The sequence below is a fragment of the Triturus cristatus genome, chromosome 7 (genome assembly GCF_964204655.1).
Source record: "Triturus cristatus chromosome 7, aTriCri1.1, whole genome shotgun sequence".
In the NCBI taxonomy this organism is placed as follows: Eukaryota; Metazoa; Chordata; class Amphibia; order Caudata; family Salamandridae; genus Triturus; species Triturus cristatus.
In genome coordinates, this window is record NC_140590.1 from 1551757680 (window position 1) to 1551784704 (window position 27025).

Below are 27025 nucleotides of genomic sequence, written 5' to 3' on the forward strand. Positions count from 1 at the left end.
GTACATTTTATTTTATTTTTCTTTATAATATTTTACATGCGCGCGCCTGCCCTTCCCCTCTCTGTAGATGCCAACCGCCACTGACTCCTACACATCTAAGCACAAAGCCTTCTAAATGTTAAATAAAAATGTGAATGGGATAACAAGACGCAGCTTAATGATGCTGACTTGAACATACTATTGGCGTACCATAAACCTGTGTCTAACAATACTCAATTCCACATCACTCAGTTCACATTAGCCACAGCTTACCTCACTCCACCATGTCTATAAAAGATCTAATCAGGTGAGAAAGGGTCACCACATGCAGCAGGTTTCCTCCACGATATGGTCTTGCCCAGTGTTTAGGGAATTTTTGACCACCTTAACGAGAGCATCGGCAACCGCAATAGCACACGCGTTGTGGGCGTAACACAGCCCCTGCAGCCCCTGCGGTGCAGGGGTGCCCCCAGCTGCAGGGGGTCCCCTCAGCACAGTACTCAGGCCTGAGAGCTCCGGATTAAATCTAGAGCGGGCCCCCTCTGTGTACCTTGCAGGGGGGCCTCCTCTGTGTACCTTGCAGGGGGGCCTCTTAAACTTTTATTACGCCACTGGCTGTCGCACTGCATCCTGGGCCTATGCCCAACATCTACAAAGGGAAAAATCCCTATAAATGTGTTGCATTGTTGTTAACAAAGAGGAGGACACCCTGGCTACATGTCCATATCTAGAACTATGGAAAACAAGATGCAAATGAGCGGCTACACGGTGGACAGATTCTGATGTCTCTGGTACCAAATATGATAGTTTGCCTGAAGATATTCAAGGACAGCAAGAAATGGCAAATAGATTAAATGAAGAAGAAGCTCATTTTTGCCCTCCACACTATTCTATGAATTGACGTAAATTCATGAATAAAAAGGCCATGACGTGTGTGAATTGCAAACTGATGATAAATGTATCATAAAAATGTTGATCCAGTAAAATGTATTGTTGGTGTTGCGCTCTTACATATATATGTACTAACATGACTTTGTTAGGAGAACAAAATAATAAAAATGTGTGATTCTGTTTGTTTTTTTCATTTTCACCATGCTAAAAACAAAATAAACGTAACATTTATTTGTGTCCCGCAATCTGCCCCACCCCACCCCTTAGGCAAAATTCCACATGTTTTCCATGCTTCAGGGACAGCCAAGAAGCTGCTGCCACCCTGGATTTATCAGCAGCTTCCCGCAGGTGGGGGCATATTATCAAGCACGGCGTTAAAATTATCGCTGATTTTGCAGCAGAAAACTGCCGCTAAAGCGGCGATAATGGGCTTGATAATATGCCCCTGAGAATTCCAATAGAAGCCCATGTTGACACCATTCTCAGAATCGGCCCATTTGCGACCGCAAAGAATGCTTTTCAGATGCAGCAAACCCTATTTTGCGATTCGGTAACCTGTTACCGAATCGCAAAATGGGTTTGAGATTCGCTATTAGGAAGGAGCGTGTTTAGGGTGTCCCTTCGTAATACTGAATCACATCGGTATGCATGAATGTTTTGTGACTGAAATGTGGTCGCAAAACATTCACATTTTACCACCTACTTCAAGTAGGTGGTAACCCATTTGTAAATGGGTAGGGGTCCCCAAGGGACCCTTTCCCCTTTGTGAATGTTTGTAAAAAAAAATTTAAGCGCAGACAGTGGTCCAACGGACCACTGCTTGCTCTTCAAAAATGAAAGAAAATCTTAGCATTTTTATTTTTGTAAAGCAGCCCATTTTCCTTTAAGGAAAATGGGCTGCTTTACAACACACTGTCATGCATGCCGTTTTGCGATTTTTGAATTGCAAATCGCAATGATTCGCAATTAGGGAATTGCAAAACGGTGTGTTGATACATCTGGCCCATACTTCCTATAATAAAGCATACCTCATGTTTTACTGTTCTTGTCGCAAGTAGGCTCAAAATTACTGACTAGAAATTGAGGCAAAAGAAAAATGAAGAAAAAGAAGAGTGCATACATTTCTACATGTATTTCAATTCTAGTGGTAAGACAAAGGTAAAAAAATAGCAAAAAATATAGAGCCTTAAAAATAACTGCATAAATAAGAAAACAATGTGAAACTTATTTCTTTCCTTTAGAAACAATTATATTCATCAATAGTATCATTCGTACATAGGTAAAGTCATCAGAGACAAGAGTTAAAAGTATGGATTCCACACTTTGGGCCCGATTCGGATCTTGTTCGGAAGGGCTCCGAATCGGATTTGGTTTTATCTAAACCGATCCGGAGCCCTTGTTTCCGGCCGACTCCTTTCCCAATTCCGAGCGACCAAGTACAGTGCCTGGAAAGCCTTAGCGCTGACCAAATTGGTCCCGCCAATCGTGCCCTTGGGGGTACCCATTGATCCCCCCTTTCAGGCCATGCACAGTGTGGCAGGCACCAAGGGGTGCCCGCCACAGGGTGCACTATGATCTCCAACCACCCTTTTTGTCAATGGGAGTCTGTGTACACGTTCGGTACACAGGCTCTCATTGAAGTCAATGGGAGTCCGACCAAATCGTACCTGGATGCATTCAAATGCATCGTACTTGTTCGGTCGGACTCCCCTGACACGAGTCGTACAGAAAGCATTGCGGACACGAGTCGTTCGATTTGCTTTCCGAACGTGATTGGAATCGGGCCCTTTGTGTATTCCTTCCAGATAGCCACACAATAGAAGGACTAAGTGTTGCCTAAATGGGCCATTTCAAGCAAGATGGGGCAGAGCTGTGCTCAGCCCCACTCTTACTTAAAAAGACTGTGCCTCAGTTCTCATGCAAAGGACTTTATACAAGCCTATTATGCCTGTAGACAGACTGGGACCAGGGCTGGGAGGCAGGAAATTCCAGACACCTCTGTGTGGGAAGCCTCCAGAAGATCCTCCCTCTTCAAAGGGGACATGGGTATAAAAATAGGACCCTCTGACTCACTTTTTCACTTCAGTACTGAACCTGCGGAAGGACTCTCAGAGGACTGCCTGCTGCCTGTGGCTTGCTGTCTACTTCAGAGGACTGCCTTGCTGCATCAAAAAGCACTGCCCTGTTGCCTGAATCCTGCCCTGCTGATTGAGACCTGTTTTTCTACTTGATCTCAGGATTACCAGAGTGACTCCAAGGGCTAGTTAGCTGGCCTCCTGATCAGGGCCTCACAGACAGAAAAGGCTAAAACCAACTTGAACCCACACCTGCACCCAGCCTGAGTGAGTTCTGAGCCTCCAAGTGGTGCCCCTCCACCCCTGGACCCTTGGAAGTGCTGCTATAGGTATCTAAATAACCCAAATCTAAAATTTGGGACTTGGAACATTTTCTGCCAAAAAGTGGTCTGAGAACAAGAGGAGACTGGGACATACCTGCTCGCTGATCAGCCCAAGGTACATCGCCAGTCAGACTTTCATTGCGACAGGTCCCGCTACATTCTTCTCAGCAGCAGCAAATTCTGTTCAATGGCTCCTCGCAGAAGGGGTATCCATCATTGTGGAGCCCTCATTGGCTACAACCTGCAGCTCCATCCGGCTGGAGATTTTCAACTTTCAAAAGAGACTAGATGACCCCTGTTGGGGCTTTGATATTTTTAGGTGCTATTTTACACGTAAAACTTTAAAAATTCATACCTCTGATTTTACTGATTGGATTTCTGTCATTTTGGTGTCAAATAATGTATAAAAAATTGCTCTCTTTTTATAAATCAATGTGGATTTTTTTATGAGTTGTGTTTTCACTTTATAACTGCTTAACTGTTACATAAATACATTATACATTGCCTCTAAGTTAAGCCTGACTGGCTTTTGCCAAGCTACCAGAGAATTAAGAACAGGCTAATATAGTGACTGTTTTCGGTCCACCATGACAAGGATTGTACCTGTTGCTTGAAAGGGCTCACACCCTTCTCAACCAACAACCCATTTTCTTACAATCACTACTGGCAGGCACACATCAACCATCTTCTCCTCTCTCTCTCTCTCTCTCTCTCTCTTTCGCTCTCTCTCACATGCACACACATGTGCATTCATACACAGCAGTGCTCCACAGATCACACTCAAAACTACAGGGCTTATTTACAAGCCCCTTGTGCCGCCGGTGCGTCACTTTTTGTGACGCATCGGCGGTGCAACCTGCTGCCCCATATTTACAAGGACATGTGATGCTACCCTGGCTGTCTTTTCATGTCCTTGTAAATATGGCCCCTTTACACGCAACACTGTGCGTGAAAGGGCCGTGCCATGGGTGTTGCTGTGGGTCTTCACATGTAACACCCATGGCTTCTGCCACATTTCCAGATTTACGAGAAATCCTAAACCTCGAAATGCGTAAGAATGCTACACCACCCCAGAGGGAGGAGTAGGGATCCGCAACGAGGATAAATGTTTACATTCCTTCTTGTTTTTTCCGCTTTCTATGTGTTCCGCCTTCTGCAGCACCCATAGGAAGAGGAAATCACCTCTAGTGATTGTTTTTGTGCAGGAAGGTGTCCGTTCCTGCACAAAAACAATCATCCCCATGAAGCAGGCACCCTTGCACAATTGTGCAAGGGTGCCTGCAACGGCACATGGGAGCTAACTGTGCGTCAGTGCAGGGGAGAGCAAAGGGATCTGTCATTTCGTTGTAGATATGATGCATCCCTTTGCTTCGGAATTAACGCAGCACAGCGCAACAAAATGGCTCTGCATTCTTAGGACCATCACACACTTATTAAGGAGATGGTGAGGAAGATCCCCCCTTGCCGAGTGCTCCAGTGCTTTAAAAAGAACATCTGTAAATTCCACCAGTTGGCGATGGCCTCTGTGTTCTCCAATAAATTATTAATGGCTGTCACGAGCCAGTAGCCTCCCAGTGAGGGGCACAATTGGAGACGCCATTTCACTTACACATTGAACTGCTGGAGGTCCATTTTGGGGTCAAGACTCTCCCAGCAAATGTGAATGGGTCTGTTGGGGATCACTGGAGCCCCTCTCACGATTTTCACATGTAGAACAGCCACCTGGACACACCAGACGCAGCAGAGTCAGATGAAAGCACACTGACACTGCAGGAAGTACTGTGCATCACCCGCAGTGGGGAATCGACCTTTACAACGTGGTCATTACACCGTGATACCTTTAGAACGCGGTCGTTACAATGACTGCGTTGTTACTACGCGATGTAATGACATCGCAAGTCTTTACAACGTATTCCACTAGGGGGCGCTGAGGTATTGGAAATACATTTCCAACATCTTCCCTACTGTTGCGCAAACTGGAGTAGGAATAGTAAATACTACTCCTAAGTCCAAGGCGCCCTCCAACTGGAAGTCGTTGTAAAGACTTCCGATGTGATACATTGCACACTAACAACCCGGTCATTGTAACGACCACGCTGTAATGGCACCGATGTATTACATCGCGTTGTAATGTGCCATACTCCCAGCAGTGGCCATGATGTCCATTACCAGGTGATCACTTCTCCTTCAGAGACTGCAGAATAGGAAGTGAAGGCCTGCCAGGGCTAGCAGCTGCTATCCCTTGCTTGTCCTTTGGTACCTATCACTGCCCTTGATACCCCTATTCGGAGGGGTCATGAAAGTAGCAGCAGGAAGAGGAAGGAAATGGTGCTCTAAGAACCACGTTTATTTTCTGTATTTCCACTTTCCTGCCATAACCAGAGCCTCTCGCCTTCAAACAGGAGGCTTTTGTGTGCCTAATGCTGGGACAAGAAGTAAGTTCTGTGATATCATTATGGGCCAAAAGGTGCATGATCTCACTTCCGCCACCCCGGGCATTTTGGTGCTGACTGTTCGTGCCTTCTGCTCGGATAGCTGCAGGAAGTGGCGAGCCGGGTACCTGGCCTGTATAAGGTGTTAATTCCTGCAGCTGCCTTCGACTTTCTGACAGATGCTGCTTTTCTATTAGGGGACTAAACACGGCGCTAATAAATGTCAACTAACAGTACACCGGGAAGGGAAATAATGGTATATGTGTGAGAAAAACAAATAAACATGACAAATAAACTTACTCACAGGAAGAATTGTTTGCAGGTAGTCAGGGAGCACGGTGTGCCAGTTCCCCTGGGAGCAGGAGTTAGCGAGAGGAGAGGCTGGTTGTGTGTGTGAGTGTGTGTGGGGGGGGGGAGGGGGTGTGGGGGGGGAGGGGGGGGGGGGCTCAGAAGCGATTTGTGGACAATTTCAGTCAAAAATACTGTAGGCTCTTTAAATGCAGTATTTGTAGAGTGCCTGCTTTCCGTTTGAGATATACGGAGCACAGTCAGGATTGTGGCGACTTAGAATATGTCTTGTATTGTCATTCAAGACACATCATGTAGCAGCCCCTCCCTAGGCGCCCTGCTATCACCCGCCCCTCACCCACCCAGCACATGCATCACTGGTCAGGTGACCCTGCTAATAAAAGGGGCCAGGAGCACGTGCCCTGGGCCAGTTATACCCATCATAACTGTGTGTCTGTGTCATCACTGTATTTAGTATGTAGGCCTAGAACACACTACTTTGCACCAACGACGAGGACGGCTGATTCCGCCGTGCCCACACACTGTCCGTCCATCCCTGGATCAGCCCACAGATGCCCATATTAGCCGAGAGGGAGGTGAGCGCGAGCAGTAGGACCAGCGCCGCAGCTCGTGGCAAGGAAGGGCACCAAACTCACCGGAGAAGAAAAGTGAGGTCCCTCCCAAGATGCGGCTGCACTTTTCTCCCCACCCAACCCAAGTTCCTACAGCGGGGAGGGGCTGAAGGCATTGAGCTGGACAGGAGGCCCGCGCTTATGGCCAATTATAGAGGAGCAGACATGTGGGCAGAAACAGGGCAGGCTTTAGCGCTGGTGGCGCCCTGTGCGACAATGTTTGTTGGCGCCCCCCCCCAACGACCACCTCCACCACGGATTCTCTCACTAGCACCCTTTAACAGTGACCAAGTTTCCATAACCATTCTCTCTCAGATGCATTTAATTAATTATATAAAGCCACTCATACCAGTGTAGGGTGTCAGAGCACTTTGCATCACACGCACATTACACAGAGACAATCAATCATACGTGTGTAAATCGGTGTATCGGAAATATTACATAAGCCAAAGGCCTAAAAGTGTAGGAGTCACAAGTCATCCATACTGGTAGGCAGTATAGTTTAAGAGTGCACAAACTCAGAGTCGAAAAAGAAACAGAATAGTTTGGAGTTTTCTTTAATAATAAGAATCGATTTCTAGCCAAATTAATACTTTTTGCAACATTAATCAATGTTCTAATGTATACTTTGCAGTGTGTATGCAGTTATATAATGAAAGTTAATATCTCACTGTTGAATATTAGGACTTTAAGTTATTATAAATTGCAAGTAACATAAGGATGTCTCTTTTAAAAGCAGTAACCTGCTGATCTGTTTACATTATATGAACTCTGTAATCTACTTGGTGCACGTTCTTTGCAGCAGGCATATTAACCCTCTGCACTAACTTCACCTAAGTCAAAACCTTAACTTTACAAAACTCTGATCTCTCTCCAGGAAGATAATTCTTCACAGGAGTTATCTTGACATTTTAGTGAGGCCTGGTAATTGCCGGAGGAAAGGAACGCTGCAACAGGTGCTTTAAAAACATAATAAACTTGCAAACACGGCACCCCAAGGAAGCCAGCACGCGGTGCGGTGGCACTGGTCGCACCGCCCTAGAGCCGGCCCTGGGCAGAAAATAAGACAGCAACAAAGCCACACACTCCCACATACCTCCCCCATTGCCTGCAATTGTTAGAATAGCCTCCCTCCTCATACCCCGGGTTGGAGCATGGTGGCATTGAAGCTGTGACCGGAGGAGCGGGGAGAGGGAGCAACGCGTACCAGAAGATCAACCCCCAGCCTTTGACGCTGCACTGCAGTCTAAGGTGGAAAGAAAGCCAGGATGGGCCTGAGAGAACTGCACGGCCCCTGGTGGTCGCCTTCTAGCACTGCATGTCACACGATAGCCGTCAGTCAGCGCAATACCAGCATAGGTGAACTACTACAGCCAGACAGGTGCAGTGAGTGCTGTGCACCCCCTAGCAGCTGTCTGCCGACTCTGTGGGGTGAAGAGATACCATTCGTCACCCACAGTGGCTCTGACGCCCAGTGGGCCAACACCCACATGCAGTAGAAGGTGAGCCACCATTAGAGCAAGGGAGAAGCATAAACCTACAGTGTTGTCGGCGATGCTGCATCAGGGCACAGGACAACTCCCAGCAGCGTGGCTGGACTACGGGGACAGTCCACCACTGAAAGGCCCTGTCAGCTGGCCGTGAAAAGGTGCATGCTGCTGTACCCAGAAGGAGAAGAGATGCATGCCCTGTCGGATGGCCCTGAAGAAGGTGCATGTCGCTGCATCCAGTAGGAGAAGAGATGCAAACTATGAGAACACTCACTAGCATAAGTGGCAAGAAGGTGCATGCTGAAGCACCAAGGAGAAAGAGGAGAAGGAAGTGTGACCTGCTTGTCAACACTGTGAAACCTGATGACCAACCAAGCCCATGAGGGAAGCTCAAGAGAGGCTAGGCCTGAAAGGCACGCCTGAAAATACTCGAGCTGCTGACAGGGCGCACCTAGACACAGAAGCAGCAAGCGACCAAGGTGAAATGAGGATGACCCGGCAACAGCACAGTGGGAGAACTGAAAGTAAGCCGCAAGTATATGCCTACCAAGTCTCTGCCCCACACTTCCCAGTGTATCCATTCAGACACAGTCATGAAAGCTCAAAACATCCAGACACAGGATGTAGAAGTCTCCACAAAGGAGGAATGGAAACACCTAAACACCATCCCTCCCAGTTATTGACAACCTAATAGCGCCATCACAAGCAGCCATCAAAGCAAATTGCTGCCACCTGTCGATGGGGTTGTCAGTCATGCACCACACGACTGGCAACCCTATCGTACCAGCCTCTGTTTAGTGCGTCATCACTACCACCCATGGAGCAGTAAACCTTCTGAGTGGAATCCAACACAGTTATCAGAACTACAACCAAGTAGCACTGGTGACACTCAGAAAAGATAGACAACCAGAGACTGCATGCTCACCCTCCCTGCACCCTGATCCCCGGTGGTGACAGCGAGCCTTGACCAGGACCCATTTACCCCTGACATTGCCAACTAGGCAGTGGCTCCTCAGTGGTTTTGCAGCAGCCTAGAAACAGCACACATGCAGCTCCAGTGCAGACCACATGCAGCACCATGGCTCCCCACCCAAGGGGCCTCCACAAGAGCGAGAGATGAACTTGACATTTGACCCACCAGCGGATTTCCAGGAGGTAGCAAGTCTTTGCAGCGGGCCCTCAACAGGTTGCATGCATGTTCAAAGAAACAAGCACCATCATCAAAGCATGGGTCAATATGGATGCTTTGTGGTAGACTCCGACAACGCTCCTGGCGCACCCTGTTTTTGAATTGTTGACATTAACCTTGAATCGTCTGGAGCATCAGCAGAGCAGTCCAACTGTACTCAATGGACATTACTCCAACCAACATGCACTAAGGAGACCCCTGATGTCTCTGAGCCAGCGTTCGTGTTCTGAACCACTCAGGTTAAATTATGAATGCGAGCAGAGATGTCCTGTTGCACCTTGTGCCATCACCCCATATGTCCACTACTGTCCTGCTGGTTGACTCTAGAAACTGACAGACTATGTGGTATCCAGTTTATCGTTGGTTTTTTTCTATAGGTTGGACTTATTCTTTTTTCTTTTGAATTTTGGGAGAAATGTAATGGCCTGCAAGACATGTAATTCAGCAGCCCCTCCCTAGGGGCTGTGCTAACACCCACACTGTTGCAGGGATTCTGCTCATGCACAGAACTATGCACAGGAAACCAGGACCTCAGTGAATTGTGGTGTACCAAAAAACTCACCCCAGTACCCAGAACCCCTATCCGACTAGCATCAGTGTCTCATTCGTTCTCTGTATCATCTCGAAGCTACCAATGATTAGACAACCCAGAACAAGCGACTTAGTGTACTCTCAGGAATGGTGGGAATCAGAAACACCTTTTCGTTACTATTCTCATATCAGTCCACAACAAGAGTAATCAGAGACACGGTAGAGTTTAAAATGTTTATTTTTAACTACGTGCTCTAAGGTGCAGTACTTTGGCTAACATAAGCAGACAAATGATTAAAAACAAAACCATCAGCATTGTTACAATACCATAGAAAATGAAGGGAGAAGTCATATTACAAATGATAGTGGAAAACAACCACCCTCCCTTCGCTAGTAAACTAGTTTTATATAACTAATAGAAGGTCTCTAGGCTTGAATGGGGAACCCCATATCGTAAATATCAGCATAGATGAATCACATCACAGGATCAGCTCTACTCTCTGGTATCTGGAAAGGTTTTCTCCAAGTGTCTGAATCATGCATGCAAATGCAATATTAAAGGCACCCGAGTTTCAGATATTTGCAGCTGTGTGCGTGTTGTGTCAAGAGCGTGGGCCGATCAACCTGAATTCAACAGCACACATTGTTATTTGACCTTGGCGGCTTCTGCACACAGTGTTCAGTCTAAGGTCACGGTGTACGTCTAGGGCTGTGAACAACAGACCATTCTCATTTGAAGAAAAAGCAAGCAAGCAGTTTTTCTTGTAATAATAGCTACCTGCAGTGTCGTGTGCAAAAGCAGCAAAGTGGCAAGATGGCGTTTTACATCTAAAGCGCTTATGCTAACATAGCAATGTGTGCACATAGAACCCTGTCCTCACTACAACACCTCACCCACTCAACACATGCGTCATCAGTCAGGCGACCCTGCTAATAAAAGGGGTTGGTGCATGTGCCCTGGGCCAGTTACACCCACCATAACTCTGTGTCTGTGTCATCACTTTTTTTACTATGTGTGCCTAGGGCCCACTACTTTACAGGTCTATGAGCATGTCAAAATAGGGCGCCGTTCTGTCTCCGATCGGAGAGTAAAACTGAGCAATTGGGAGGCAGTGGGCCACTAATCACTGGGATAACAGTACCACTGGACCTGCTGCAATAATATACTCACACATCTAAGGGGGGATTAACCAGAGAAAAGAAAAGTGCCACTTCAGTGTTCGAAACAACAAACTACACTGCTGATGAAAGTTATAGTTTGAGTGAAACCATCCTTTAAAAATTGTAACTGCACCGCCCTCATGTACATTACCACACAAAGGTCACAGAAAATCCCACAGTGGAGTCCTAAAATGATCTCCTACAGCCTGTGTGGTGAATCTACAACATTTTCAGATCACCGCATACACTGAAGAAGTGGTAATTTTCATGCGCACAGTGTTACCGTGCTTATATACACAGTAATACTTCACTCGTGGAGTGTCCCCTCACTCACACAAGTTAATAATGAGCACTGGCAGAAATGGTGCATGTTCGTGTGGTAATATCACAATGGTGGGCTTTCTAATCCAATAACTCATGAAGTTGGTGCAGTAGCTCCAAGACCCCACAAAACACACTCTGTGGCTAATTAAATGCTTCAAATATTTAAGGTCTTAGCAAAGGCGAGCCCTAACAGCATAGATCCACAAAGACATATTAATATGTTTGCGATCAGAGACACATGGCACACCCTAATTTAAACGCGATGTCTATAGGTCGGAGAGGCCCACAATAGTAATCCGAATAGGAATCCTGCACCCATGGAGTCAGTCAGTTCTCCTACCAATCAATATCAAGATATGCAGCTACGTCTCACAGCCAATCAGAAGTGATACTGGGAGCAATGAAGCAACCAGCCAGAAAGCCGCAACTAGACAGCACACAGGCAGCCAGCCATCAGCCAGTACACGTACAGTGCATCAGCAGAAGGGCAGCTAATTTAATATGAACGAGCCTTGGGTAACCACCTAGGCAGCAGTCAGCGAGGAAGCAGGTAGTGGCCAAACCACACTGTGGCATGGATATGCTTCAACACTTCAAGTAGATGGGATGCAATTATTCAAAGTTGAGGTGTCCAGTTTGAGAGACAAGGATATAGCATTAGATTCTATAGTCCCCCAACCCTCTTCGGCCAAGCTGCCTGCACCCGACTCACTGCACTCAGTCAAAGTCTTGCTGAGGGTCAGATGGCAGAAAGTTGTCCAAAATCAACAGGAGGCACTGGTCAATGGATGTGAGACGTGAACAAATGCAGACAGAGCAATGGGTAAGAATCATCAGGAGATCACACATACAACCACTCAACAACATTGACTGAAGAATAGACAGAAGCAGATGGACCTCACTGATGAATCGCGATGAGGCCTAAAACAGTTTGGAGTTGCCTGAGTTTATATTCTCAGAGTATATCACCTATAGTTCAGGTTGGACGGCTCCCATTGCACTTTGGGGAGGGAAACAGTGATTTGTAAAGGGTTGTTCCTTCTCTGTAATGGTTTACTTAGAAAACAAAATCATAAACCATAATGCAACACACAGCAGTGCCACTGGTTCTATTTAATTCCATTCGTCACATTTTTGTTCTTCTATTGCAGACAACCATAAGGAAATCGAGCTGGTAATACCGATTTCTACAACATATCCCCCATTCCATATTGTCATTTAGGGTGATAAATCTTATTCAAAGCTCCCATTTTTACTGCTTTTTACACATAATTACAAACAGAAAATAATGTTAATACTTACCTGGGGGTGTAGTGTTTTGTTAATATATTTGGCAGCTTAGTTTGCAAAAATACGAACGGCATCAAAGTTTGAGGGCATTTTTGTCAGTTAAATAAATTAGGAAATGTTTTAGGACCTCGTTTATTCTCTCAGCGCGTACTAAATATGGATAAATACCAATAAGAAGGCCAGAAAATATGGATAAATACAGAAATAAATGGGTTTTTTGTGTTTTTTTTTGAGCATTTGAATTGTCCTAGATTCATTCAGCAGATACATAGTCCTTTTTTTTTAATTGTCAAAAAGGGAAACACCAAGACAGTCTTCGTTATTACATAGTATGACTTACCATTACATGAGCGGTAGCACTGCTAATAATACATTCTGTTTCATAGCCGGATCTTTGCAAACAATGAATCGGAAAGCATAAATATCCCTTCTGTACATAGGGGGTAGCCGCACGGTCTATAATATTTCAACGTTAATAAAAATAAGAAAGGAAAAACAAGATACACCTGCCCTGAGTTAGTCATTACATCTAGTGTCCACCCACCTTTATTCTAGCAAGGTACCCCTCGCTACTCTAGTACTCTAATCATTTTCGATACAGCCCCATAAAGAGTCAAATTTTTTCAGGGACCAAATTCCCCTTGCTCGAGCCAAGGCCTTCTCTCTTTCCCCTGTTTCTCTCACAATTGCCCCCCATTCCATTACTGAGGGAGGTTTAGGTGATATCCAAGCCCTGGCTATAGCAAGCCGAGCCGCCACCAACATAATTGAAATTATGTGTCTATGCCCATGACTATCCTCCTTGTAGCCCAACATAATTTCAGCCACTGTTAAAACATGATCGCCGCCTAGTCTCAGCTTCATGGCATGAGATACCTTCTGCCAAAATATTCCTAAATCGGGACAAGTGACAAACATGTGCACAATGTTGGCTGCATGCATTCCACATTTGGGGCATTTGCTGTGATCCCCTCCCTGTCCTCCCCCTCTTAGGGCCCACCTAACAATCCGATCTGTAGTATAGTAAAGTGTGCAGATTGTACGGAGCTGCTGCAACCTCGGACTGACAGAGTGTATCAACCTGTCTATAGTGTCCTACGCAGTCTCCGGAGTACCATCTATCCCCAGGGTCTTGCTCCATTTTGCTGCCAGCTTTTCACACCCATTCGTTCTAAACCGACCCAGGCATTGATACGTCATACTAGTTGCCGAGCTCCAATTCTGCCGACACAAACACTCCCATACTCCAGAGCATGAAGCCGTTAAAAGTGCTTGATGTCTCATAAAATTATCCCTAATCTGAAGGTATTTAAAAAACATCTGGCGTGGAATGTCAAATGCGAGTTGCAGTCTTTCGAATGACTGAAATCCATTATGGTCAAACAGATGACCGAGTCAGTCTATGCCGTAGCTTGCCCATCGCCTACATGCCAGATCACGAAATATCTCCGGCAGCATTGGGTTACCCCATAAGGGGAGATTGTCATGGAAGAGAGAGATAGAGCACTTGGCTGTAATCCCCTGCCATATATGTACACTATCCCTGATAGGTCTTAAACCGAACCCATTTAAAATAATTAGGTTCATTAACTCTATATAGAAACATTTGACTGTCGAAACCTAAGACCAATCCGTGCCAAAAATCTTGTTTTTCAGGGTTCAAAAGGCTACGAAGCTGCCCCACAAAAGCAGCCCAATTGTACATTTTAAAATCTGGGAGCTCCATCCCGCCTTGATTAAACGGATGTTTCATTAAACCTATAGCCTGTTGATAATTTTTATACCCCAAATAAAGCTGCTCAACACGCCATCCAGTTTCCTAAAAAAGGCATTGGAAATACGCGAAGGAATCAACTGAAATAAATTAAAAAATTACGGGAGCACCCTCATTTTTATAACATTACATATCCCTATATGCTAATAGGCAATTTATGCCTGTTTCTCAATTGCTTAGTTACAGCTTTCAGCAGTGGGCCATAGTTTAATGAGGAATGAGCTCAATCTTTGCAGAAATACGCACCCCTAAATAGATAGCTGTCAAGCAAGCTCCTAACATAGGTTGTTCCGGCTGGAAGTTAAGAAGCACTTGCGTCTTCTCCACATTCAGTTTATAACCTGAAATGTGGCCAAATTTGTTTGCTTCAGCTTCTATAGCGTCTATAGTAGATGCAGGATCAGCTGTAAAAAGGGCTATGCCATCCGCATAAGCGGTGACTTTGAGCTGGTTCTCCTCTGTAGCTAGGGGAGAGATCTGGGCATTATTCTGCAGAGCCCTAATAAATGGCTCTATGTACAGCCCGAAAAGGAGAGGGGAAAGAGGACAGCCTTGTCACGTACCACATCTGATTGAGATGTTTGTAAGCGGGCATAATACCGTTTGGCTTGGGTCTTACTGTACAAATAATGAGAGTATTGCCCACAGATAATCCCAAGCCACCCCGTTGAAAGCCTTTTCTGCATCTAGCAGAGCCATGCCCAACCTCAGCCCTGATTTTCTAGCTAAATCGAAAGCCCCCACTGCGGTGTTGATATGCGCCGTAGTATCTCTGCCCTGTGTGAAGCCATGCTGCTGACTAGAACGTAAGCCGGGCATCATAGGAGCCAACTGGGTGGCTAAAACTTTTGCGAAAATCTTTGTATCTACATTTATAACGGATAGCGGCCAATACGCTCCTCGGGTGACTTACCCTTTTACAAGAAAAAAACTATATTTGTCATATTCCATGACTCCGGAGCCTGACCCTCTGATCCAATAGGTTTAATAACCGCCTCCAAGAAAGGAACCAAAGTGTTTTTAAAAGTCCTATAAAACTAGGCTGTTATTGAGTCTTCCCCTGCCGCTTTCCCCAATGGAAACCCAGATACTACCCTGACGAATTCTTCATGAGGGATTCCCTGATCCAGCAAGGCGGCATCTTCCTCACACACAGAGGGCAACTTGCTCCCACCTAGATATTCCTGGAGTCCTTCCTCCTTTGCCCCTACTTTTGTGTGTGTAAAGTTTCTGGTAAAAACAGAGAATTGTTCAGCTATTGCTTTTGGGTGTGTATATAAAGTACTGTTCTCCTTTATAACCTTTATTAATGTTTTAACACGATCATCCGCTAACTGATAGGAAAGTACCTTCCCAATTCGGTCCCCAAATTCATATTGTAATGATCTATGCTTATTATAGCTCGTCACAACTTTTTTTCTTAAAAGACCTGCTTATAACCAGTCACTCTTCTATTAAGGAGTTATACAGCAGACCCTCATCTAGGCCACCCTGTCGAATTGCATCTGTGTGGCGAAGTTCACTTGCTAATATTTTTTGAAGTGCTGCTCTATCCGCAGTATCCTTCTCCCTATTATGCCACCATATATACTGCTGGGTGACCCCCCTAATGTATGCCTTCATCACATCCCGCACTACACAGTGGGAAGCTTTCCCCATATTATACTCAAGAAAGTCCACTAGTTTTTGATGAGTAAATAGTCGCTATCAGAGAGTAAGTAACGAGGAACTGAGAATGGCCGCTGTGTTTTAATCTCGGTCTTGACCTGGAAAGATAGTATGATGGGATTATGATCGGAGATGATCCTAAGACATACTTCCATCCGAGCTGATGATAATATTTTATCCGAGACCCAAGCCATATCTATTATCGAGCACTGTCTGTGCGGGCAGAGTAGTAAGTGTACCCCGGAGCATCTGCATGAAGTGACCACCAAGCATCATTTAGGAAGTGCAGCCACCCCAGTTCTAGAATCGAAGCTTTCACCTTCCCCATTCCAGAAGTGGCTGTTCGGTTTGTAGAATCAATGGTATAGTTCACAACACAGTTAAAATCCCCCATTATTAGACACTCGCCCTGGCAGTCTAGTAACTCCAAGCTGACAAAGTCAAAGACCGCAGGGTCATCAACATTGGGTCGGTATATTGCACAAAACACATACCTCAGCCCCTTAATTTCCAGCTGCGCCAGTGCCCATCTCCCTCGCTGGTCAGCTAGCGTCTTGAGGACGCTATGATCTAATGACTTGCAGACCATTATTGCAGTTCCCCTAATAGGAGCACTCTGGGAAGTACAAATGGTTGTTTGGTACCCCAGGTGTTTGAGTAAGCCGTGATCTTTATAAGCTAAATGGGTCTCTCTAAGAAACACAATATGGGGCCTGTAACGTTTTCAGCTCCTCCCAAACTAACTGGCGCTTAACGCTATTATTTAGGCCTGACACATTCCAGGCCATACACTTTATCAAAGCCATAATAATTGATAGTTCATGCTCCTGGCGCTACCAAATACCTTAACAATAATACCCCTATCGGGGGAGGAGCCTAGCGCGCAACCAAGATGGCCGCGTAGGTGCGAGGCTCCCGAGGACCTCCGCGACCTCCTACATTTATCCTGTCTTCATCCTGATTCGGTTGAGGGGACTGTGTTGGTGAACCTGAGCCGAGGTGGTACCCGTTTTCCGTATTTCAATCGGACCCCGTGTGCCATGATGGGCATCGATTGAAGTTTGCGGCCTGCTCCTCTCCTGACCCCGGACTTGAGTTGGGGTGTGATCCAGTGGAGAAGTGAATAACAACGGCGGGACGAGCCTGGCGAGACGCGTACCCCACACTTTCACTTTCGCTTTTGAGCCCTCTTGCCATTGTTGCGAGTGGGATCACGGCCCTTCTGTGTGTGGTGGTTGCCTCGCTGGGGGACCTGCTCCGCCTTTCTGAGGCGACCTCTGGGGTCTTTGGCCTCGATTGTTCGCTCTCCGCGGTAGGACTCGTGGGTGTACGGGATACAGGACGATGGCGACGAAGCAGGATGGAGAGAAGCCGAAGGCCAAATCGACCCGGCGTGGCGCTGCAACTCAAGCCAACATTATGGATCGCTACACCCTGCCGAAGGGTTCTCCCGGCGGGTCGCATAAGTCTCCTGAGTGCCCCGCGGATGCCCCGGATTTGCCGACGGATCTGACTTTGCAGGACGTCATGGGCGCCATCGCGGAGATGAAGACCTCGGTGGGTCAACAATTTGATACCCTGGCGCACAAACTCGACGCGGTTCCCATCGATGTTAACCTTGTCAGGGCAGATCTTTCCAAGACAAATGACAGGGTGGACTCTTTGGCCCACACCGCGTCGGGCCTCACGACTGAGGTGGCGGCCCTCCAGACGGAGGTACGTCGGCTCCGGCAGGCCAGTGCGCTCACGGATCGGCGACTGGAGGATTCCGAGAGTCGGACCCGGAGGAACAACGTTCGCATTATCGGGGTGCCAGAGGGACTGGAGGATTCGGCGGCGGATCTCTTTGTGGAGGATCTGATTTCTAATCGTCTGCAGCCTCGAGGTTTGAGTAAATTCTTTGCGGTGGAGAGGGCCCATAGAGTTCCTGGTGGCAAGCCGAAGGTCGGAGCTCCCCCGCGGCCTCTTATTGCCCGTATCTTCAACTTTCGGGACCGGGATGCGATTTTACAAGCTTCTAGAGTGCAGGGGCCGCTTAAGCTGGAGAACGTTGAGGTGAACTTCTATCCTGACTCTACGCAGGCGGTCCAGAAGCAGAGGCTGGGTTTCATGGGCGTCAAGCGGCGGCTCCGAGATATGAACTTGAAATACGCCATGCTTTTCCCGGCCAGGCTGCGTGTGGAGTCCGGGGGTCGCTCTCATTTCTTTGACCGTCCAGAGACGGCCGGGGACTGGTTGGACACTTTGCCTAGGGGACATGATCGAGAGGGTGTGGGGGCCGCGGGAGGAGAGTGCCCACTGGACCGGCCCAGCGGTATTGACACTGGGGCTAATTCCTGATGATGCCACTTTTCGGCTGTGCTCAGGGTTTCTTGACTGTCGTGCTTTGCTCCCCCTCCCGTGGAGGTTGTGGTGTGTCTCGAGGGGGTTCTCTTTCCTCCTCTAGGGGGTCTTTGTAGTTTAGTTCATGCAGGGGCGACAGGCACACTGCAAGTTGGGGGGGGCTGTTTGGGCTCATGCAGGGGTGCAGGGAGGGGGGAGTTTTGCTTGGAATGTTGGGTTGGGGTTGGGTATTGTTTGTTTGTACCACAAGGCAGACATATTATTGTGTTCTATTCAAGGTGCTCTCTGGGAGGGGACTGATTGGTTTTGGCTGTGATGGGGGGTAGGGGGCTGAGACTTCTTTCCTGGAATGTTAACGGACTGGGGGACAGGATAAAACGGGGGGTGGTCCTGCAGTTTTTAAAACGGATTTCACCTGATATTGTGTTCTTGCAAGAAACACACCTTATTGGTAATTCCTTCTGTGCTATGAACAGGCGGGGCTATCGCCTTGTGGCCCATTCGGGCTTCACCTCTGGTTCGAGGGGTGTGGGCATTATGGTTAAAACCTCGCTCCCGTTGGAGGTTGGTGAGGTGCTCCATGATGACAGGGGGCGATATACGGCTCTGGTGAGTAGATGGGAGGGTAAAGTAGTTGTTTTGGTTTCTGTTTATGTCCCGCCGGGGTTGCAGACGACTACTTTTGCTGATTTGGGGCGCCTTCTTCTTGGGCTGCCGGAGGGGATCCTGGTGGTTGGTGGGGATTTTAATGCTGTGGTCTCCGGAACTGAGGATCGTCACCCGCCCAGGGATCTCCCCCGGGCCCAAACTTGGTTGTCTGGCCTCTTAGATACCCTGGGTCTGGTGGATTGTTGGCGGCTAAAACATCCTGCGCAGGTACAATACACCTTTCATTCCGGGGCTCATGGTAGTCTCTTGAGACTTGATTATGTTCTGATGCCAGCGGCACAGGCGGGGAGGGTCGGGGAGGTGCGGCATCTTGCTCGGGGTATTTCAGACCACTCCCTGCTCTTGTTGCACTTTGATATTGTCCCGGGGATGGAGGGGAGGGTGGTCCCGATCAACCCTTGGTACCTGCGTAATCCCGCAATTCGCGCAGATTTGATTAAATCCCTTGAGCAATATTTTGGAGATAATGTGGGATCAGTGTCGTCTGCTGTTTCTCTGTGGGAGGCGTTCAAAACGGTACTCCGGGGGGAAGCCCTGTCCCTCATTTCCCATTCCAAGAGGTGTGAGCGGGAGGAGGTGACCCGTATCGAGTCTGAGATAACTGAGTTGGAGGGTGACCTGGATTGTGGTGTCACGGACGACAAACTGCATGCTCTCAGGATCAAACAAGCGGACTACAAGGCCCTAGTCACCGAAGCGGCCAGGGGCCTGAGTAGGGAGCAGCAGGGGCGACTGTATGATATGGGTGATAAAGCTGGAAAACTGATCGCGTGGCTGGATAAAAAGGAGAGAGCAAGTCGAGTTGTTCCGCTGGTTGAGAGAGTGGAGGGTGTGTATGTTACTGATCCGGGTGAAATTGTTGATTGCTTCGCAGAGTATTTTCGCGGGGTGTATTCCCCGGTATCTTCTCGCTCGGAAGAGGATTCCCGCGACCTGCTTAAAGATATTGCGTTGCCTTCCCTTTCGGAGGAGGATAAATCGTTGATGGACGCGACTCCGACGTCTGAGGAGATCGCCCTGGCTATACGTTCAGTCGCCTCTGGCAAGGCCATGGGTCCTAATGGCCTTCCCATTGAATTGTACAAATTGTGACCGGATACATTGGCGCCGCATCTTCGTGATATGTTCCTCGCGGCCCGGGCGGCGGGTTCCCTCCCGCTAGACCAGCGTCTAGCCACTATTGTGGTTATTCACAAGGAGGGGAGGCCGCGTGATCGGGTCACTTCTTACAGGCCCATTTCGCTTTTGAACGCGGAACCGAAAATTCTGGCCAAGGTGCTGGCTAATCGGCTGGTCAGCGTGGTGTGCGATCTGATCCATCAGGACCAGTCCGGTTTTATCCCTCATCGCAACACCGCGCTTAACCTGCGGCGTTTGCATGGGGTGCTCTCGAGGGTTCCGTTCATACGTGAGCCAGCCATTTTGGCGTCCCTAGACGCCACTATGGCATTCGACACGCTTGAGTGGCCATATATCTGGGCGACGCTGGAGAAGTTTGGGTTTGGCCCGGGATTCATTGGCTGGGTGAAATTGTTGTATTCCGGACCGCTAGCCCAGGTGGTGGTGAATGGTAGAGTGTCGGCTCCTTTTGAATTGGGTAGGGGCACGCGACAGGGTTGCCCGCTGTCACCTCTCCTCTTTGCGCTCGCCTTGGAGCCCCTGGCGGAGTGGCTGCGGTGGCACCCTTCGATTCGTGGTCTCCGGTGGACTCCTGAGTATGAGGATCGAGTCTCTCTCTACGCGGACGATATTCTTTTGTATCTTGCTTCCCCGCGTGAATCGTTGATTGTGTTAGTGGATGTGCTGTATTCCTTTGGCCGGAACTCAGGCCTAGTCATTAACTGGGCTAAGTCCTGTGTATATGTCCTCTCAGGGGAGGCTCCTATCCTCCCGCGGGGTTGTCCTATTCAGATTGCTCAACAGGGATTTAAGTACCTGGGTATTTTTATTACCCTGGACTCTGCGGCCCGATACACACAGAACCTACTCGCCCCCCTCCAACGTTTGAAGGCGGATGTGGCGCGTTGGAGGCGCTTGCCGCTCTCGCCGCTCGGCCGGGCGGCGCTGTTTAAGATGATGTCGTTGCCACGATTTTTATATGCCTTACAAAATACGATGGATGTCGTTCCGGCTAGTTACTTTCGGGAGGTGGAGGGGCTGCAACGCCAACTGTTTTGGGATGGGAGGCCGCGGATCGCCCTTGCGAAGCTGACGCTCCCGTGGTACGATGGGGGGGTCGCCCTCCCCGGCATCAAACGTTATTACTGGGCCTCCCAGCTGGCTGCGATAAACCACGGGCTTTATGGGCCCGCCCTTAATCCGGCTTTTGAAATGGACAAACTGTTGTTGCCGGGTGGCGACTATAATCGTGCGCTCTACTCTAGATCGCTCGACGCACGTTTGACGGGTCCGACACGGGTCGCGGTACGGGTGTGGCATGCGGCAAACTCGGCGATGGGGTGGAAAGATCGGCTGACCCGGGCGACGCCACTGTATGCCTCTGAGCGACTGGGTTGTTTGTGGACGACGAAAGGCTTCGAGAAGTGGGACACGATTGGCATTAGCAGGGTGGGCGATCTATGGACGAAGGGGGGAATTAAAACGTTTGATGTGCTGAAAGCGGAATACCAGTTGCATGACAGGGAATACTTCCGGTATGTACAGGTTCGCCACGCATTGTCTTCCGTGTTCCCGGAGGTCGCGTCCATCAAGGAGTGCTCCCCTTTGGAAGATAGAGTGCTAGACGGGCATGTACCGGATGGCACCATCTCATTGATCTATAAAAAGCTCATCAACGATCGCTCGGGACTGCTGGCCGCCCTCCGTGAGGCATGGGTCTCTGATGGATTGGAGCTGGACGACGAGGATTGGGTCTCTGCGGTGGCCTCCCCGAAAGAGGTGGCCATACCGGCCCGCCTTCGTTTCGTCCAGCTCAAAATACTCCACAGGGTTTACGTTACGGGACCGGGCCTGATGCGTATGGAATATGCGGTGGATGGGATGTGTAAGCGTGGGTGTGGCATGTTAGGGACCTTCCTCCACATTTTGTGGGAATGTCCGGAGGTGACTCGATTCTGGCGTGGTGTGCATGCGGTGTTGCAAGCGGTCACGCATGTTGCGCTGTTCCCCGAGGCTAGGAGGTGTCTGTTGAATGTGTGGGAGCCGACTGATTACACGGCGACGCAAACGTGGTGGGTGACATTGGGATATATGGTGGCCAAGCGTGACATAGCACAATTATGGGGTTCCCAGAGGTCACCCACGATTTCGGTATGGAAGGAAAATATGGATTGGTGTATGTTCCGAGAAAAGGTTGTGTATGTGGCGAGAGGTAGGTCTGGGAAATGGGCGAATGTGTGGGGCCCCTGGAACTCCTATCGCGGCGGGATCTGTACCCCGCCACTGACGCCCGACTTGGCGGCGGCCCTGTCTCCCTAGTCTGCACATTCTCTTGATTCTGTGTTATCGTGACCACTTTGTTTCTGCCCCTGCCCGTCCCCCCCTTCTATTCTTGTAGATTGGTAGAGCCCTCCCGAGGGGAGCACATACTGTTGCCTAGACTTTTGCCGCCTTGTGGGTTTGTTTTTCGTTTGTCATTTAAAATGAAACCGCCATTTGGGATGTTTGGGCAATGTGGCCGCAAATGATATTTTTTGATCTGTGGGACTTTTTACTGCTTGCTGCTCGTGTTTATGAATGTGTTTCATGGTCTCACGGTCTACTAGCGGCCGGCCTGAGGGTTGTAGGCCCATACTTGTATATCTCTTGAACTCTGTAATAAAGGTTTCCCAAAAAAAATATATATATATATATATAATACCCCTATCTATCTTCAAATCATCTTTGTTTCCTAACCTTGCTACCTGCCCCACTCCTTACCCCCAGATGTGCTCCCCTTATGACCTTTTCCCATGTGCCCCCACTCATCCCCCCAGCCACCCTCATACCTCCCCGTACCATGAAGAAGGAATCCTCCTCCTTATAAGCTGCCGTTGGATTGGCAGCTAGCTCACGGTGCATCCCGTGCTACCTATCATCCACCCCCGCCCGAAGTACCCAATAGGCAAGAGAGAAAAAGCGATCTATATCAAAGTCCCAGTGAGAAGAACAAAACAGAAGACAGAAACCATTCCAAGTGTCAATAAAATCCTGTTCCGGAAAAAAAAAGGGAAAAGAGAAAGCATACTAATAAATACTATCGTCCTGAGCTTCTAAGACTTTTTGTTGGCCCCTTCCATCTGCCATTGGTTTGAACCTCTCTTGGCCTCTTGATCCATGAGAAAGAACTGCGGATGTCCGTCTTTTATAACCATTAGTCAGACTGGCTCTGAGCGCCTTCCACCTTTATTGGGTCGATAATTTGCCTAAATTTTCATCGTCTATCCATGGTGGCCCTGCACAGATCTGACCTAACAAGGTCTAGGATAACAAGAGTTTGGCTTATGCAAGAAAATCGGCAGTCTATGCGCTCGTTGAATTTGGCAGTCCCAATCCCTGTCCGCCGGATCTGGGAAGGCCGTTTGAAGTAGTTGAACAACGTAAGCACGCGGGTCAAAGCCCTCCTTGCCTTCTGGGACCCCAAACAGTCTTAAGTTATTCCGGCCCTGCTGGTTTTCCAGATCCTCTATCTTTGTTTGCATAACTAATATCTGCTCGTCATGGTCGTGTACAATTCTAGTTGTTGTAGTAGAAGTCTCTTCTGTATCCGCTATCTGTTGTTGCAGCTCCTCGATATCTCTTGTTAATGCTCCCACCTTGTTTGTGACTTCAGTTACAGATTGTTGAATGCTGATGTTATCAGCCCTAGCCTGCACATAGTGTTCTTGTGCCTCCATCCTCTGATCCTGCAGTGCCTGCAAAATCAAAGAAAGTGATGGCTCCTTGCTGTTTGGAGTATCCTTTAGCAGTTTGTTCTCACCAGGACCCTCCCACTACCCTCACCGGTAAGATTGAGATTCCCTAGGAGCTTCGGTGTGTCGGGGGCTTGTGCCTGGGAGGCAGCCAAAGCAGAAGCTTCAACCCTTGGACCCGGGAGTGAACCAGATAGCTCTCTCGAGGCACCTGCTGAGATCTTAAAATCCAAGCCTGAGCCCAAGCCCGAACCGGATAGCCGAGAAATTAGGGATTTCACTTCCCCCTTTGATTGAACCAATTTGCACAGGGGGCTGCCATATGCAGTAGTCTTTGTACGGGTACTGAAGCTATTTTGTTCATTGCTGCCATGCTGCGGCACTATGCCTTCCTTCCAGGAGTGGAGTAAACAGACCATTTAAAATGGGGTCCAAGGGATATATATTTTAAAGACCCACACCTGATTTTATCCCCAGCACCAACTGAATGTATAACACACGAAATACAGGGGGTCTAACAGCCAGATTAGAGAGGCTACACTATCGATACTGAGTCAACAAGATCTCAAAATATCTTTAACGCACATACATAACGTATTAATAAAGATGAAGAAAGAAAAGGCTAACACTACATGCATAAAAAAGACCGGTACATCATTGATTATTCACAAAATGGCTGATTAATCCACAACAGATTGTAAAGGGGTTCCATCAAATTAGACTCAATGATCAGTCATATCATTTGGCCAAACCCATGTGCAAATAAAGCTGGTCCCCTGATCAGTGGGACACTCAGCTCCGCACCTTATTGTTGTATCAGGATTTGATCCACCAAATACACAAACTGTCCATAATGACTGATCTTTTAATGGTAAAGATAGAAAAAATAGTGCAACGAACAAAGAAGTGATTTAAAATAGGATGGAATGTCCTCCTTTTAAATACTTTATTCCGCGGACTGGACACACCTCCTAATTAAAAAATAGAACAGTGCAAAAGAAGACAGTGACAATTATCTGTCTACATAAGGGCCAACATGTTTCTGCCTAACGGGTATTGAATCCCTTGGCATTCGTCAGGGCCTCTGTTCGTATAATAGTTGCACTCCTAATAGTGAAATATAGAATTCACCACCATCACCAAGAACAAATTAAAGTAAAAATGGTTCGGAACGGTACAACCTGTAACAACCATGAACATTAGCCCTCCGATTCACAATGGTTACTGTGAATTCTGTGAAGGAAAACGTTATATCATTAGTACGGTGTATCGGTCTCATATGCATGATGTGTCACCAAACCAACCAATAATGTATGTCAAAAACATTTTTTTAATTTTTATGCTTACCCTTTGTGGTAGGGCAATAGACCTCACCTCACCTGGACACTGCTCAGGTACTAGGAGGCCCCGCACTACAAAGATATAGGGAAAACAAAAGAATGTGGCACAGTACTGTAAACAACTTTTTTTGCCGCTTTATACCCTGCCTATAATCATTCCTGTAACCAAATACCCTATATCTAGAGGCAAAACATGTGAGGTAGGTAAACACCCCAAACTCAGTGTACTCAGCCTCAAAATGACCCAGGAACTCGACTAAGACACCAAACTTAAAGGGAGATTAAAAATCCTTTTTATGCTCATTCAGGAGTTTTTTCTGCTTACTAAACTACAAAAACCTGTAATTAGCTGAAATTTGCAACATAGTGTTGCTAAAAATATTCTAAAAATGTTCTGTGATAGCTGCTCACCTTTCCGTCGGTACCTCAAGCTCCCATCTGAGACTTGGGGGAGGCACTGATCTGTAGGAGATGCTAGTATAAGTAGTCGTTTGTTAGTGAAGTATCCCTCCACCTTTAAGAAGTATACTAGATAGAGGCGATCTTATCATATGTCCCTTCAGTAGGTATGTGCTGGTAGCAAGGACACTATTGTCAAACATTTATTGTAAAATAAACCTTATTGGTCTTTATTTTCATAAGAAAACTAAAGGCACTATTTTACGCTCGAAATCTCGCGAGAGGAAGTACTCAGAACTACCATATGATGTCATATCGGCCATCTTTGTAGTTCCTAACACAATTCCAATGTAAAACAGAGACGATCTTATCATATGTCCCTTCAGTAGGTATGTGCTGGTAGCAAGGACACTATTGTCAAACATTTATTGTAAAATAAACCTTATTGGTCTTTATTTTCATAAGAAAACTAAAGGCACTGTTTTACGCTCGAAATCTCGCGAGATCTCGCGAGAGGAAGTACTCAGAACTACCATATGATGTCATATCGGCCATCTTTGTAGTTCATAACACAATTCCAATGTTGTATTCAATGGGCATAACTATGCAGAAGCTCCAAAATCTTAAAAAGTGGGAACCGTCCTAGTGGCTGTGCATAGCTATATGTCACCCTCCAGTGTGTATCAGAAAACTCCCATAATCAAACCTATTTATGACATTATGAGAAGAAAGTGAGCAAAGTAATGAGTCAATATGTACAACATGTTTGTGTAGAAACACCCTATTACAGTCAGTATATCCCAGTTATTGCTCACTAGTGCCAAGGCTACAGGGAGGTCCAAGGAATATCATCATTTAATCCTCCTGTATCTGTCCTAAGTTTGTAAATCCATTTTTGCTCTTTTCTGAAAAGGTAACTCGACACATCACTTATGTGACTGGGTATATATGGCTTCTCAAGGACAGTCCATTGAAAGTCCGTTTCTAAATGTGCACACTCCAGGAAATGTCTCGTGAGTTTAGTGTTGTTTTTCTTACAACGAAAAGAACTCTTGTGTTCTAACATCCTGGTGCGGACTTTGCGGGTCGTCATACCCACATATCGTGTGGAACAAGGACATGTCAGCATGTAAATCAGATTGGAGCTGTTGCAATTACTGTAGTTACTCTGCAACCAAGGTCTCGTGGTGCCTATATCTATCTCCTTCGTGTGTTTTGTCTGAGAGCAGACTGAACAGATGCCGCAAGGATGATGCCCAACAGCTGGTGGAAGGTTCCACAATGTTCCACCAAGTTTCCTAGGGAGCTCTTTTGGGCGTGTGTGAACAAGTCGATCCCGAATGCTGCTTGACCTTTTAAACGCACACAAGGGTTGCG

At 47.4% G+C, this 27025-nt stretch overlaps 1 long non-coding RNA gene across 1 annotated transcript in view; it reads right to left on the reverse strand.

Annotated features, from left to right (window-relative positions):
* Nucleotides 1-25705, reverse strand: part of LOC146812357 (uncharacterized) — a 185398-nt gene extending 159693 nt beyond the window's left edge. The window contains exons 1-2 of the long non-coding RNA XR_014965934.1: nt 25661-25705; nt 25257-25321 (exon numbers count right to left, since the gene is read on the reverse strand). This is a non-coding gene — a long non-coding RNA (uncharacterized LOC146812357). The remainder of the gene's footprint in view (nt 1-25256; nt 25322-25660) is intronic.
* Nucleotides 25706-27025: the final 1320 nt, after the last annotated feature.